The 14,563-nt window shown below is 45.5% G+C and overlaps 1 pseudogene; it reads left to right on the forward strand.

Moving 5' to 3' along the window:
* The first annotated feature begins 7,878 nt into the window (after positions 1 to 7,878).
* The window catches only part of LOC117071011, a 33,244-nt pseudogene continuing 26,559 nt past the window's right edge, over positions 7,879 to 14,563 (forward strand).

Here is a 14,563-nt window from a genome sequence, read left to right on the forward strand (position 1 = left end):
AACCCAGTAGGCAGAGGTTGCAGTGAGCAGAGATCGCGCCATTGCACTCCAGCCTGAACAACGAGCAAAACTCGGTCTAAAAAAAAAAAAAAAGAAACCATCCTTCCATTACTCCAGATCCATGTAGTTTGGATAGGAAGTCCCAACTCTAACCAGACCCCCTTAGGACACTGGAGTAAACTTATAACCTAATCAAAACCTGATAATTTAGTCCCCCCTCCCTTTTTTTTTCGTTTTTTGTGGGTTTTTTTTTTGGTACTAGCCACTATTTAAAGCATTTTGCAAATATCAACTCCTTTAATCCTCATAACAACCCCCTGAAGTAAGAACTGTTGTGATACAAATGAAGAAACCAAGGCTTGCAAAAGTTAACCTATCAAAGGCTACAAAAATAGTAAGCGAGCCAGTCTGGTTCCTGAGTTCATGCTCGTGAACATTATACTGCTTCATCCTTTCAGGAATAATCCTAAAAAGAAGGGGAGGGGTCTCTGTATTTTTTATTTAAATTGAATTTTTTTTTTTTTTCAATTTAAGCTTAGGAGGATTTAAGCTTGGAATAGATAGGGATGAGAATGAAGTCACAGAAGAAAACAGAAGTAAGACAGAGTGAGAGATTTTTGACAATATCAGTTGAGAAAATGGTTCATTCGTTCATTTTGTTTGTTTTTTGGTTTGTTGTTGCTGTTATTATTTGAGATAGGGTCTCCCTTTGTTGTCCTGCCTGGAGTGCAGTGGCATAATCATGTCTCCCTGCAACCTCGACTTCCCAGGCTTCAGCAATTCTCCCACCTCAGCCACCCAAAAGCCAGGATTACAGGCATGAGCCACTGTGCACGACTGGTTCAACTACTCCTAAAGCCAGCTGTTCTAGGCTTCTCAGTATGTAACCCAACACATTACTTTTCCTAAATCTGTCTGAGTTGAGTTTTCTATTCCTTACACAGAACTCTAAATGATACACTTATATACCACTTGTAGAGAACAAGCCAAGCCATTCATTTGCAATGCCAATTATCCCCCTTCTATTTTTTTCTTACAAATCCTTGCTGAGGAAACTGTAGATAATTAATTTGGGTATTACATTCTGTGTGCATTTGGACCCTATCCTTTTTTTTTTTTTTTTTTTGAGACAGTTTTGTTCTCATTGCCTAGGCTGGAATGCAATGGCATGATCTCAGCTCACTGCAACCTCCACCTCCTGGGTTCAAGCAGTTCTCCTGCCTCAGCCTCCCAAGTAGCTGGGATTACAGGCACGTGCCACCATGCCCAGCTAATTTTGTATTTTTAGTAGAGGTGGGGTTTCTCCATGTTAGCCAGGCTGGTCTCCAACTCCCAACCTCAGGTGGTCCACCCGCCTCAGCCTCCCAAAATGCTGGGATTACAAGCACAAGTCACTGCACCCGGCCTGGACCCTATTCTCATTGGCCACATCTGACCCAACTAAACAGCAGCATACCAGGAAAAATGTTGTTTAGCTGGAGCTGAGCAGATCTTCTCAAAGATTGAAACTGGAGCCCAGCACAGTAGCACGCACCTGTAGTCTCAATCATGAGGAGGGAGGATTGCTTGTGTGTGTGTGTGTGTGTGTGTGTTGTGTGTGTGTGTGTGTATGCATGCCCATCATGTATATATATATGTGTGTATATAATGCCATTATGTAGTATATAAATAATGGCATAAAACATATAAACATAATACATATAATGCCATTATATATAATATATGTGAACATATATAATATATATGTGTATATAGAGAGAAGAAGATGGAGAGAGAGGGGAAGAACATTAACACAGAATCTAGAGATCAAGGCTGGACTCCCCAGCAAGGTGGAGTAACTGAAGTTTACCAAGTTAAGTCAGGACTCTGAAAGGATGTTAAAGTGCTCCCTTGTTAATAGTCCTAGGCTCTTGATAGAAGTAAACATAGTCCCTATGGAGAAAGGAACCCCTAATTTAGGCTTCAGGATTCTGATATCAAATGTGAGCTTAAAATTTAAAAATGCAGGCCAGGCATGATGGCTCATGCCTGTAATCCCAGCACTCTGGGAGGCTGAGGCAGGTGGATCACCTGAGGTCAGGAGTTTGAAACCAGCCTGACCAACATGGAGAAACCCTGTCTCTACTAAAAATACAAAAATTAGCCAGGCGTGGTGGCACTCACCTGTAGTCCCACCTATTTGGGAGGCTGAGGCAGGATAATTGCCTGAACCCAGGAGGCAGAGGTTGCAGTGAGCCATGATCACACCACTGCACTCCACCCTGGGTGACAGAGTGAGACTTAGTCAAAAAAAAACAAACAAAAAAATTGACTGGGTGATGTGGCTCACACCTGTAATCCCAGCACTTTGGGAGGCTGAGGCGGGCAGATCACCAGACGTCAGAGTTTGAGACCAGCCTGACCAACGTGGAGAAACCCTGATTCTACTAAAAATACAAAAAATTAGCTGAGCATGGTGGTGCATACCATAATCCCAGTACTCAGGAGGCTGAGACAGGAGAATTGCTTGAACCTGGAAGGTGGAGGTTGCAGTGAGCCAAGATCACAGCATTGCACTCCAGCCTGGGTAACAAGAGCGAAACTCCGTCCAAAAAAAAAAAGCCAAGGGCCAGGCATGGCAATGGCAGCTCACACCTCTAATCCCAGCACTTTGGGAGGCCGAGGAGGTGGATTGCTTTGAGCTCAGGAATTTAAGACCAGCCTGGCCCACATGGTGAAACCCCATCTCCATTAAAAATACAAAAATAGCTGTGCATGGTGGCACACACCTGTAATCCTAGCTACTCGGGAGGCTGAGGCAGGAGAATCACATGAACTTGGGAGGTGGAGGTTGCAGTGAGCTGAGATCGCTCCACTACACTCCAGCCTGGGCAACAGAGTGAGACTGTCTAAAAAAAATTAAAGTGCCAAGAATATTAGGAACAAACCACCATAAATGCAGCATCACACACACATACACACATAGGCACACACAAAACCAACAGACTTAAATTCCCAATTCAGATATTGAAATTTTAGATATGGAATATAAAATGACTACATATGAAATCTTTAAAGGAATTTTTCTTAGACTGAGGACAGTGGCTAATGCCTGTAATCCCAGTGCATTGCCAGGCCAAGACAGGATGATCACCTGAGTCCCAGAGTCTGAGACCAGCCTGGGCAACATAGGGAAACCCTGTCTCTAAAAAAATTTTTCTTGTAATTAGCCAGGCATGGTGGGGCACAGGTCAAGGCTGCATGAACCATGATCACACCATTGTACTTCAGCCTGAGTGACAGAGTGAGACCCTGTCCCACTCTGTAAGATAAACAAGTAAATAAATAAAATAAATTAGTCATCAATAGATGTTGAATTTTATGGAATTCTTTTATAGCAATTATTGAAATGATCATATTGATAATCAATGATAAAACCTTAAAACTTTATTTGAGAACATCTTATGAATTCATGATAGAGAAATATTTCTTTTTATTTTTCTTTTTTTTGAGATGGAGTTTTACTTTGTCACCCAGGCTGGAGTGTAGTGGCGTGATCTTGGCTCACTACAACCTCCACCTCCCAGGTTCAAGGAATTCTCCTGCCTCAGCCTCCCAAGTAGCTGGGATTACAGGTGCCCACCACCACGCTCAACTAATTTTTGTATTTTTAGTAGAGATGGGGTTTCACCTTAGTGGTCACGCTGGTCTCGAACTCCTGACCTCAAGTGATCCACCCACCTCGGCCTCCCAAAGTGCTGGGATTACAGGCATGAGCCACTGTGCCTCGACAGGAAAGATTTCTTAAGGAAGATACTATAAGCGTAACCTAAACAGAAAAGATTGATAAATCCGACTATATTAAGAACTTTTTTCTTTTATCTTTTTTTTTTTTTTTGAGACAGAGTCTCGCTCTGTCGCCCAGGCTGGAGTACAGTGGCCCAGTCTCGGTTCACTGCAAGCTCTGCTTCCCGGGTTCACACCATTCTCCTGCCTCAGCCTCTCAACTAGCTGGGACTACAGGCGTCTGCTACCACGCCCAGCTAATATTTTGTATTTTTAGTAGAAACGGGATTTCACCGTGTTAGCCAGGATGGTCTCGATCTCCTGACCTCGTGATCTGCCCGCCTCGGCCTCCCAAAGTGCTGGGATTACAGGCATGAGCCACTGCGCACGGCCAAGAACTTTTGATATATTGAAAGTCACCATTAAAAAAAAAAAAAAAATGTGGGCCAGGCGTGGTGGCTCATGCCTGTAATCCCAGCATTTTGGGAGGCCAAGGCAGGCAGATTATGAGGTCAGGAGATTGAGACCCTCCTGGCTAACACCGTGAAACCCCGTCTCTACTAAACAAAATACAAAACATTAGCTGGGCATGGTGGCAGGCGCCTCTAGTCCCAGCTACTGGGGAGGCTGAGGGAGGAGAATGGCTTGAACTCAGGAAGCGGAGGTTGCAGTGAGCCAAGATCATACCACTGCACTCCAGCCTGGGTGACAGAGTGAGACTCTGTCTCAAAAAATAATAACAACAACAACAACAATAATAATAATAATAATTTAAATAGATAATAAAAAGATAATCCAATGGAAAATTGGAGAAAGGCAGTTCTAGCTTTTTTTTTCTTCTTCTTCTTTTTTGAGACAGAGTCTTGCTCTGTTGTCCAGGCTGGAGTGCACTGGCATGATCTCGGCTCACTGCAACCTCCACTTTCTGGGTGCAAGATTCTCATGCCTCATCCTCTCGAGCATCTGGGATTACAGGCATGCACCACCACACTCAGCTAATTTTTGTATCTTGAGTAGAGATGAGGTTTCACTGTGTTGACCAGGCTGGTCTGAAACTCCTGTCCTTGAGTGATCTGCCCACCTCAGCCTCCCAAAGTGCTGGGATTACAGGCGTGAACCACCATGCCCAGCCAGTTCTAGCATTTTGAAAAAGAAACACAATTGATGAATCAAACATGAAAATCTTAGTAATCAAAGAAATGTGAATACCATAGGGAGATATCAGAGTTTCTGTTTTGTTTTGTTTTGAGATAGGGGTCTTGCTTTGTTGCCGAGGCTGGTCTTGAATTCCTGGACTCAAATAATCCTCCTGGCTGGGCGCGGTGGCTCACGGCTGTAATCCCAGCACTTTGGGAAGCTGAGGCGGGTGGATCATGAGGTCAGGAGATCGAGACCATCCTGGCTAACATGGTGAAACCCCGTGTCTACTAAAAATACAAAAAATTAGCCAGGCGTGGTGGTGGGCGCCTGTAGTCCCAGCTACAGTCCCAGCTACTACCCAGCCTGTAGTCCCTGCCTCAGGAGGCTGAGGCAGGAGAATGGTGTGAACCCAGGAGGTGGAGCTTGCAGTGAGCCGAGATCTCGCCACTGCACTCCAGCCTGGGTGACAGAGCGAGACTCAGTCTCAAAAAAAAAAAAAAAGTCCTCCCACCATGGCCTCCGGAAGTGGTAGGATTACAGCCATGAGCCACCATGCCCAGCCAAGATATAACTTTAAAGCCATTGCTTGGTAGAAACTAAAAAGTCTGGCTGGGCACTGTGGTTCACGCCTGTAATCTCAGCACTTTGGGAGACTGAGGAGGGCAGATCACTTGAGGTCAGGAGTTCGAGACCAGCCTGGCCAATATGGGGAAATCCCATCTCTACTAAATATACAAAAATTATAGCCAGGCATGATGGTACATGCCTGCAATCTCAGCTCGGGAGACTGAGGCAGGAGAATCACTTGAACCCGGGAGGGAGAGGTTGCGGTGAGCCGAGATCGTGCGATTGCACTCCAGCCTAGGCAGCAAGAGGGAAACTCTCTGTCTCAGAAAAAAACAAAAAACAAAAACAAAAAAAAACTAAGAAGTCTGATGATACGAGGATGTAGAATAACAGGAACACTTAGACATTGCTGGTGGAAGTATACACTGGTACAACTATTTTGATAACTTAAAAAAAATAAGGATGGGTAATCCCAGTACTTTGGGAGGCCGAGACGGGTGGATCACGAGGTCAGGAGATCGAGACCATCCTGGCTAACACGGTGAAACCCCGTCTCTACTAAAAAAATACAAAAAATTAGCCGGGCGATGTGGCGGGCGCCTGTAGTCCCAGCTACTCGGGAGGCTGAGGCGAGAGAATGGCATAAACCCGGGAGGCGGAGCTTGCAGTGAGCTGAGATCCGGCCACTGCACTCCAGCCTGGGCGACAGAGCGAGACTCCGTCTCAAAAAAAAAAAAAAAAAAAAAAAAAATAAGGATGGCTGGGCACGGTGGCTCACGCCTGTAATCCCAGCACTTTGGGAGGCCAAGGTGGGCAGATCACTTGAGGTCAGGAGTTCAAGACCACCCTGGCCAGCATGGTTCAACCCGCCACTACTAAAAATACAAAAATTAGCAGAGCATGGTGGTGTGCACCTGTAGTCCTAGCTATTTGGGAGGCTGAGGCAGGAGAATCGCTTGAACCTGGGAGGTGCAGGTTGCAGTGAACTGAGATCATGCCACTGCACTCAAGCCTGGGGTATAGAACAAGACTCTGTCTCAGGAAAAAAAAAAAAAAAAAAAAAGCATGTGCTTTGCCTATGACCCAAGAGTTCCACTCTTGTTTATGTAGAGAAACCTTTGTGTATATACCCCAGGACACATGCCCAAGGATATTCATAGCAACATGGTTCATAAAGGAAACAAAAATACCAAAAATTACTCAAACATCTGACAAGAGAATAGAGAACAGGTCGAGGTATTTCCCAAAAGTTACATAACATAATAAGCATTTTATATGCATTTAAGGTTGCCTAGAAAATAAAAAGTTTTTTTTTTTTTTGAGACAGAGTCTCACTCTGTGGCACCAGCTGGAGTGCAGTGGCATGATCTCGGCTCACTGAAACCTCCACCTCCTTGGTTCAAGCAATTACCCTGCCTCAGCCTCCCAAGTAGCTAGGATTACAGGCATATACCACCACGCCCGCCTAATTTATTTCTTTTTTTTTTTTTTTTTTTGAGGCGGAGTCTCGCTCTGTCGCCCAGGCTGGAGTGCACTGGCCAGATCTCAGCTCACTGCAAGCTCCGCCTCCCGGGTTCCCGCCATTCTCCTGCCTCAGCCTCCCAAGTAGCTGGGACTACAGGCGCCCGCCACCTCGCCCGGGAGTTTTTTGTAGTTTTTAGTAGAGACGGGGTTTCACCGTGTTAGCCAGGATGGTCTCGATCTCCTGACCTCGTGATCCGCCCGTCTCGGCCTCCCAAAGTGCTGGGATTACAGGCTTGAGCCACCGCGCCCGGCTATTTCTATTTTTAATAGAGACAGGTTTTCACCATGTTGGTCGGACTGGTCTCAAACTCCAGACTTCAGGCAATCTGCCTGCTTCGACCTCCCAAAGCGCTGGGATTATAGGAGTGAGCCACCACACCTGGCCAACAAAATTTTAAAAAGCATTATATAGAAATAGAATGAATAAACTCCAGTGTCATATATATGACATTCAGTGAAAAAAGCAAATCAGGCTGGGCGCAGTGGCTCACTCCTATAATCCCTGCACTTTGGGAGGCCAAGGCGGGTGGATCACCTGAGGTCAGGCGTTCAAGACCAGCCTGGCGAACATGAAGAAACCGCATCTCTACTAAAATACAAAAAATTAGCTGAGTGTGGTGGCGGATGCCTGTAACCCCAGCTACTCAGGAAGCTGAGGCAGGAGAATCACCTGAACCTGGGAGGCAGAGGTTGCAGTGAGCTGAGATCACACCACTGCACTCCGGCCTGGGCAATAAGAGCAAAACTCTGTGTCCAAAAAAAAAAAAAAAAAAAAAATTAATAAAAGAGCAAATCAGAAATTTGTATATTGAATGTGTCTGCAGCACTTGGGGTTCCTGTGTCTTTCTTCAAAGTTGGAGCCGGGCCTACACGCCAGCAACCATGTGTAAGGGACCTACAGTTGGTATTGATCTTCGCACCACCTACTGTTGTGTTGGTGTTTTCCACCATCGAAAAGTAGAGATAATTGCCATTGATCAGGAAAACCAAACCACTGCAAGCTATGTCACTTTTATGGACACTGAACAATTCATTGGCGACACCACAAAGAGTCAAGTTGCAGTGGCCGGGCACGGTGGTTCACAACTGTAATCCCAGCACTTTAGGAGGCCAAGACGGGCAGATCACGAGGTCAGGAGTTCAAGACCAGCCTGGCCAACATAGTGAAACCCTATCTCTACTAAAAATACAAAAAATTAGCTAGGTGTAGTGGGCGCCTGTAAGCCCAGCTACTCGGGAGGCTGAGGCAGGAGAATCGCTTGAACCCAGGAGGCGGATGTTGAAGTGAGTGGAGATGGCACCACTGCACTCCAGCCTGGGCAACAGTGCAAGACTCCATCTCAAAAAAAAAAAAAAAAAGAAGTTGAAGTGAACCCCATCAGCACAGTGTTTTATGCCAAATTTCTGACTGGACACAGATTTGATGACGCTATTGTCCAGTCTGATATGAAGCATTGGCCCTACATGGTGGTGAATGGTACTGGCCAGCCCAAGACCCAAGTGGAATACAAGGGAGAGAAAAAAAACTTCTATCCAGAGGAAGTGTCCTCTATGGTTCTGACAAAGATGAAGGAAATTGCAGAAGCCTACCTTGGGAAGACTGTTACCAATGCTATGGTCACAGTGTCAACTTACTTTAATGACTCTGAGAGCATCAATCTACCAAAGATTTTGGAACTATTGCTGGTCTCAATATACTTAGAATTATCAGTGAGCCAGCTGCTGCTGCTATTGCTTATGGCTTAGACAAAAAGGTTGGAGCTGAAAAAATATGCTCATCTTTGACCTGGGAGGTAGCATCTCTTTTTGTTTTTTTGAGACAAGGGTCTCACTCTTTGGCCCAGGCTAAAGTGCAGTGGCGCTATCTCAGCTCACTGCAACCTCCACCTCCCAGGCTCAGGTGATTCTTCTATCTCAGCTGGGACTACAGGCGCATGCCACCATGCCTGGCTAATTTTTGTATTTTTAGTAGAGACAGGGTTTTGCCATGTTGCCCAGGCTGTTCTAGAACTCCTAGACTCCAGCAATCCACCTGCCTCAGCCTCCAAAGTGCCGGGATTACAAGCATGAGCCACCACTCCCGGCCAAGGTGTCACTTTTGATGTGTCAATCTTCACTATTGAAAATTGAATCTTTGGCCGGGCACAGTGGCTCATGCCTGTAATCCCAACACTTTGGGAGGCCAAGGTGGATGGATCACTTGAGGCCAGAAGTTCGAGACCAGCCTGGCCAACATGGTGAAACCCCATCTCTACTAAAAATACAAAAATTAGCCTGGCATGCTGGTGAGCACCTGTAATGCCAGTTATTCGGGAGGATGAGGCAGGAGAATCGCTTGAACCCTGAAGGCAGAGATTGCAGTGAGCCGAGATCGATCATGTCACTGCACTTCAGGCTGGGCGACAGAGCAAGACTCTGTCTTAAAAAAGGAAGAAAATTGAAAATTTAAAGTCAATTCTACAGCCAGAAACACCAACACCAACTTAGTTGGAGAAAACCTTGACAATTGAATGGCCAACCACTTTATTACTGAGTTCAATCTCAAGCATATGAAGGACATCAGTGAGAACAAGCAAGCTGTCCAACACCTCTGTACTGCTTGTGAACGTGCTAAGTATACTGTCTTCCAGCACCCAGGCCAGTATTGAGATCGATTTTCTCTATGAAGAAATTGACTTCTGGCCGGGCGCGGTGGCTCAAGCCTGTAATCCCAGCACTTTGGGAGGCCGAGACGGGCGGATCACGAGGTCAGGAGATCAAGACCATCCTGGCTAACCCGGTAAAACCCCGTCTCTACTAAAAAAATACAAAAAACTAGCCGGGCGAGGTGGCGGGCGCCTGTAGTCCCAGCTACTCAGGAGGCTGAGGCAGGAGAATGGCCTAAACTCGGGAGGTGGAGCTTGCAGTGAGCTGAGATCCGGCCACTGCACTCCAGCCTGAGCAACAGAGCGAGATTCTGTCTCAAAAAAAAAAAAAAGAAAGAAATTGACTTCCACACCTCCATTACCCATGCCTAAGTTGAAGAATTGAATGCTTACCTGTTCTGTGACTCCCTGACCCCAATAGAGAAAGCCTTTCAAGACACAAAATTAGACAAGCCACAGATTCATAATATTGTCCTGGTTCGTGGTTCTGCTCATATCCCCAAGATTCAGAAGCTTCTCCGAGGTTTCCTCAATGGAAAAGGACTGAATAAGAGTATCAACCCTGAAGAAGCTGTTGCTTATGGTGCAGCTGTGCAGGAAGCCCTCCTGTTTGGAGACAAATCTGAAAATGTTCAAGATTTGCTGCTCTTGGATGTCACTCCTCTTTCACTTGGTATTGAAACTACTGGCAGATTCATGACTGTCTTCACTAAGTGCAATACTACCATTCCTACCAAGCAGACACAGATCTTCACTCCCCACTCTGACAACCAGCCTGGTGTGCTTATTCAAGTTTATGAAGGGAAGCGTGCCATGACCAATGATAACAACCTGCTTGCCAAGTTTGAACTCATAGGCATACCTTCTACACTCCTGCTGTTCCTAAGATTGCAGTCACTTTGACATTGATGCCAGTGGTATCCTCAGTGTTCCTGCTATGATCAAGAGTAACAGGAGAGTACTATCACTAATGACAAGGGGCATTTGTGCAAGGAAAACATTGAGCATATGCTCTGTGAAGCTGGGAATTATAAAGCTGAAGATGAGAAGGAGAGCATCAAGGTATCATCCAAGAATTCACTTGAATCCTATGCATTCGACATGGAAACAACTGTTGAAGACTAGAAACTTCAAGACAAGATTAACAATGAGGACAAACAGAAGATTTTTGACAAGCATAATGGAATTTTTTTATTTTTATTTTTTGAGACAGAGTCTTGCTCTGTTGCCCAGGATGGAGTGCAGTGGGTGCGATCTCTGCTTACTGCAACCTCTGCCTCCTGGCTTCAAGCAATTCTCCGGCCTCAACCTCCCAAGTAGCTGGGACTACAGGAGTGTACCATCAAGTCTGGCTAATTTTTTTTTTTTTTTAAGAGATGGGATTTCACCATGTTGGCCAGGCTGCTCACAAACTCCTGGCCTCAAGTAATCCACCCACCTAGGCCCCCTAAAGTGCTGGGATTATAGGCGTGAACCACTGAGCCCAGCCAACAAGTGCAATGAAATTAACTAGCTGCTGGGTGTGGTGGCTCATGCCTGTAATCCCAGCACTTTGGGAGGCTGAGGCAGGTGGATCACCTGAGGTCAGGAGTTCCAGACCAGCCTGGTCAACGTGGTGAAGCCCTGCCTCTACTAAAAATACAAAAATTAGCTGGGCGTTGAGGTGGACGCTTGTAATCCCAGCTTCTATGGGGGCTGAGGTAGGGGAATCGCTTGAACCCAGGAGGCAGAGGTTACAGTGAGCTGAGAATGTGCCACTGCACTCCAACTTGGGCAACAGAGCAAGACTCTGTCTCAAAACAAAACATTGAAGGACCCAAATTTGCAACAAATTCTGTAGCAGTTCTTTTTTTTTTTTTTTTTTTTTAGATAGAGTCTCGCTTTGTTGCCCAGGCTGGAATGAAATGACCTGATCTTAGCTCACTGCAATCTCTGCCTCCCGAGTTCGAGTGATTCTCCTGCCTCAGCCTCCTGAGTAGCTGGGATTACAGACATCCTGATTAATTTTTGTATTTTTAGTGTGGACAGGGTTTCACCATGTTTGTCAGAATGGTCTCGAACTCCTGACCTCATGATCACCCACCCCAGCCTCCCAAAGTGCTGGGATTACAGGTGTGAGCCACCGTATCCAGCCTTCTTCAGCACTTTTTTTTTTTTTTTTGAGACAGAGTTTCACTCTTTCACCTAGTCTGGAGTGCAGTGGCTCGATCTCAGCTCACTGCAAACTCTGCCTTCCGGTTTCAAGCGATTCTCCTTCCTCAACCTCCCAAGTAGCTGGGATTACAGGCGCCTGCCACCACGCCCGGCTAATTTTTGTATTTTTAGTAGAGACGGGGTTTCACCATGTTGGCCAGGCTGGTCTGAAACTCCTGACCTTGTGATCCTCCCGCCTCAGCCTCCCAAACTGCTGGGATTACAGGCGAGAGTCACCACGCCCAGCCTCTGCTTCAGCAGTTTTAAAGTTCAGCTGCTATAGTACATTATTGGGCAGTCTCAATACTTGAACATGGAACATGAGCACAGGGGAAGGAAATAACATCGCACTTGTAAGCACTGCATTGTAAGTGGAAAATACAATGTCTTAAATAAAACTGTATTTAATATTGGCAAAAGAGGCCAGGCACAGTGGCTCACGCCTGTAATTCCAGCACTTTGGGAGGCCAAGGCAGGTGTATTACTCGAGGTCAGGAGTTCAAGACCAGCCTGGTCAACATCATGAAATTCTGTCTCTTCAAAAATACAAAAATCAGTCGGGCATGGTAACATGTGCCTGTAATTCCAGCTGCTTGGGAGGCTGAGACAGGAGAATCGCTTGAACCTGAGAGGCAAAGGTTGCAGTGAGCGAGATCGCGCCCCTGCACTCCAGCCTGGGCAACAGAGTAAGACTCCATCAAGATGAAATGAAATGACATGAAATAACATTACATGAAATGAAATGCAAAAAAAGAAATCTGTATATAACATGCCATTAGTACAAAGCTCAAACCTTGGCATAACTAATAATCTATTGTGTAGAAAAACATATACATGGGATAAGACTATATATTTTTTAAAAACCAAAGAAATAGCTAATAGAAAATTCAACATAGGCTGGGCACGGTGGCTCACGCCTGTAATCCCAGCACTTCGGGAGGCCGAGATGGGTGGATCATGAGGTCAGGAGTTCGAGACTAGCCTGACTAACATGGTAAAACCCTGTCTCTACTGAAAATACAAAAAATAGCTGGACATGGTGGCAGGCGCCTGTAATCCCAGCTCCTCAGGAGGCTGAGGCAGGAGAATTGCTTGAACCCGGGAGGCGGACGTTGCAGTGAGCCGACATTGCGCCACTGCATTCCAACTTGAGCAAGAGAGCCAGATTCCATCTCAAAAAAAAAAAAAAAAAAAAAATCCAAGATAGTGTTTCCTTCTTGGAGGGAGAAACAGTACTGTAATGAGACTGAAAAAGCACACATGGGTAGCCAATATAATTTCTGTAATGTTCTAGTTCATAAGCTTAGTGATGGATTGACTGATTTTATTGTTATCTTCATAATTTACATTAAATATTTTAATGTACCAAATATGACACAATTTTTCTTTTATTTCTTTCTGCTTTTTTTTTGTTATCTTTGTTTGTTTGTTTCTGTTTTTTTTGAGACAGGGTCTTGCTCTGTCACCCAGGCTGGAGTGCAATGGCACAATCTTGGCTCACTGCAACCTCCGCCTCCTGGGTGCAAGCAATTCTCCTGACTCAGCCTCCCGAGTAGCTGGGATTACAGGCTCCTGTAACCATGCCTGGCTAATTTTTGTATTTTAGGTAGAGACGGGGTTTCACTTTGTTGGCTAGGCTGGTCGCTGGTCTCAAACTCCTGACCCCAAGCGATCCACCCACCATCTCAGCCTCCCAAAATGCTGGATGACAGGCATAAGCCACCGTGCCTGGCCTTTTTTTTTTTTCTTTTCTTTTTTTAAATTTTAAATCTTTAATTTCCGTTTTCACGTATTTTATTGCTCCCAAAAGGAAAGGAGCGCGTAGCTCTGTCTCCTGTACATCATCCATGGCCCCTGGGTTGGGGCAGGGTATTTTTATTTTTATTTGTTTTGAAACAGGGTCTCACTTTGTCATCCATGCTGGAATGCAGTGTTGTAATCACAGCTCACTGCAACCTTGACCTCCTGAGCTCCAGAGATTCTCCTTCCTCAGGTTCCAAAACAGCTGGGACTACAGGCATGTGTCACCACACCCAGCTAGTTTTTTGCAGTTTTTATAGAGAGTGTTTCCTTATGCTGTCCAGGCTGGTCTCAAACTCTTGGGCTCAAGCGATCCACCCACCTCAGTCTCTCAAAGTCCTAGGATTACTGAGGATTACTGGCGTGAGCCACTGCACCTAGCCTTTGCTTTTTATTTTTATTTTTATTTTTATTTTTTTTGAGAGGGAGTCTTGCTGTATTCCCCAGGCTAGAACGCAGTGAGTCACTTGGCTCACTGCACCCTCTGCCTCCCAGGTTCAAGTTATTCTCCTAACTCAGCCTCCCAAGTTCCTGGGATTACAGGCGCACGTCACCATGCCCAGCTAATTTTTGTATTATTTATTTATTTATTTTTTAGTGGAGATCCGGTTTTCACTATGTTGGCCAGGCTGGTCTTGAACCCCTGACCTCAAGTGATCTGCCTGCTCCAACCTCCCAAAGTGCTGGGATTATAGGCGTGAGCCACCATGCCCGGCCTGCTTTTTTAAAATTTTGCCAGTATATAGAACTCTACTTCATTTTAAAAACTGATATTTTTAAAACTCCTGCATTGAATTCCTAATATGGTTGTGTCATAGTGTATCATCTAGGAGGCTTTCAGAAGCAAGTACCAGACAATCCAACTCAAACTGGCTTAAACAATAAAGAAATGGGCTGGGCATGGTGGGTCACACCTGTAATCCCAGCAC

This window comes from Trachypithecus francoisi, unplaced genomic scaffold, assembly GCF_009764315.1.
Source record: "Trachypithecus francoisi isolate TF-2019V2 unplaced genomic scaffold, Tfra_2.0 Lachesis_group3, whole genome shotgun sequence".
NCBI lineage: Eukaryota > Metazoa > Chordata > Mammalia > Primates > Cercopithecidae > Trachypithecus > Trachypithecus francoisi.